This window comes from Penaeus vannamei, chromosome 1 (assembly GCF_042767895.1).
Source record: "Penaeus vannamei isolate JL-2024 chromosome 1, ASM4276789v1, whole genome shotgun sequence".
NCBI lineage: Eukaryota > Metazoa > Arthropoda > Malacostraca > Decapoda > Penaeidae > Penaeus > Penaeus vannamei.
In genome coordinates this window covers 3,495,527-3,498,026 of record NC_091549.1, presented here as the reverse complement: position 1 = coordinate 3,498,026, position 2,500 = coordinate 3,495,527, and the positions used below count along the sequence as shown (strand labels likewise).

At 26.3% G+C, this 2,500-nt stretch overlaps 1 protein-coding gene across 1 annotated transcript in view; it reads right to left on the bottom strand.

Annotated features, from left to right (window-relative positions):
• The window catches only part of LOC113822867 (3',5'-cyclic-AMP phosphodiesterase), a 641,256-nt gene that overhangs the window by 638,445 nt on the left and 311 nt on the right, over positions 1 to 2,500 (bottom strand). The window lies entirely within an intron of this gene.

The window sequence follows — 2,500 nt, the reverse complement described above, 5'->3', positions numbered from 1 at the left end:
TCCCTCTCTTCCTTCTTTCCTACCAATATCCTTCCCTCCCCTTCCTTTCCTCCCTTCCTCCCATACTTCCTCTCTTCCTCCTTCCCTCCCTCCCTCTCTTCCTTCCTCCCTCCCTCCCTCTCTTCCTTCTTTCCTTCCTCTCGTCCTCCCTTCCTTCCTTCCATCCAACCAGCAACAGACTCTCCCACATAGGGATAGATACCAAACTTCGATATCAATTTAATCTACATCTGATCCTCGAGGCTGATGACTCCCCCCCCCCCTCTTCCTTCCAACTTTCGGTGCTAAAGTTTCCAGACGGCAAAACACCTATTATTATTTGTTTCAATTTCCACTTCTCCTAATTTTACTATGTTATTTTTTCCCCGTTGTCGAAATTCGTGCATTTAGTACTAGCATCCTTATCAACATCATTGCAATCGTAATCATAATTGCAATCACTATCACAATCATCATTATAATTACCACCTATTCTACTAGAGCAGGTGACAGACTGACAGACAGACAGACATACAGACAGACAGACAGAAAGACATTCAGACAGAGAGACATTCAGACAGAGAGACAGACAGACAGACAGACAGAAAACATACAAACACTACTTCAGTTCAAGAGACAATTTTCACTCCCCATTCAGTGACAAAACGGGTACAACTGCACTATACCTACGTAGAAGTATTAGACCAAGAAACCCGATACCCCACAATACCAGAATACCACCACTTCATTGCTCTCTCTAAAACAAGTCTATCGTTTTAATAATCAGTTTAATAATTCATACAGGATTTCACAGCGGCAGCCTCAACCCTTCTTTCAAATATTTCCAAATATGAGAAAAAATATTATTGGTATCATGACTTCTTTTTGGTTATCATTAGAATTCTCTATCTATCGGCTTTTGATATTACTGTTATCTATTTATGTATTTATTATGCATTATCTATTTATTTATTTATTTATTTATTATCTATTTATGTATTTATTTATCTATTATCTATATATTACGGGATTGGAGGTTGTGGTTTTGTCAAAGTCATTTTTCTTTTTTCTTTTTTTTCTTATTTCTTAGGCTGTATTCGGTAATTTTCTAATATTTAGAAGAACAAAGACGTTTTTACTGTTCATGTAACATCCGTCAAACAGTAAAATGTTTAATATTTATATTACAATATCAAAGATGATAGAACCAGTAATCATATTGATGACAAATGTATTAACGAAAATAATAAAGACAAAAAAAAAATAATAATAATAATGATAATGATACTAATAGAAAATGATAACGGCAATGGTAATAATGATGTTGATAATCTAATAATGATAATAATAATAATAATAATAATAATAATAATAATAATAATAATGATAATAATAGTAATAATAATAATAATATAATGATAATAACAATGATCAGGATAAAAATAACAACAATGAAAACGAAAATAATGATGAAAGAACAACGATGATGAAATTAATAACAACAACCGCAATAATGATAAAAAGAAAAATACTGATAATAATATCATTATCAATAATAAGACATAACAATAGTGAAAATGAAGATAACAACAATAATAATGATTATTAATACCTCTGTCATTGTCATTATCATAATGATTATGATTATGATTATAATTATAATTATAATAATTACAATGACAATAACAATTACGATGACGATGATAATGATAATAATGATGATTATTTATGATTATGATTATAATTACAACAATAATCATGATTATAATCATAACCTTAATTATATGTATGATTATAACCATGATTATAACCATAACCAAAACAATGATAATTATAATAACAATAATGAAATAATAATGATAACGATAATAGCAATAATAATAATAATAATAATAATAATAATAATAATAATAATAATAATAATAATAGCAATAATAATAATAGTGATAATAATAATAATAATAACAATAATAATGATAAAAATAATGATAATAACGAAAATGGTAATGGCACTGTTAATGACAATGCAAATTATAATGGTAAAGATAATCATAATGATAACAACAAAACAATTGTAGTAATAATGATGACAAATATATTGAAATAATAAAACAATAACAATAACAACAACTATAATAATAATAATAATAATAATAATAATAATAATAATAATAATGATAATGTAAATAAAAATGATGATACTAATAATAATGATAATGATGATAAAACTAATAATGATAATGATGATAAAACTAATAATGATAATAATAATAATGATAATAACAATGATAATAACAATGATAATAATAATAATAATAATAATAATAATAATAATAATAATAATAATAATAATAATAATAATAATGACGTTAATAATAATGAAAACAATAATAATCATGATAATAAAATATAACAACAGTAACGATGATGATAAGAACAATAACAACACTAGACGTAATACTGATCATAGAACAATACCGCTTATATAGAGAGCCGCAATCACAACATCATCAAATCACAA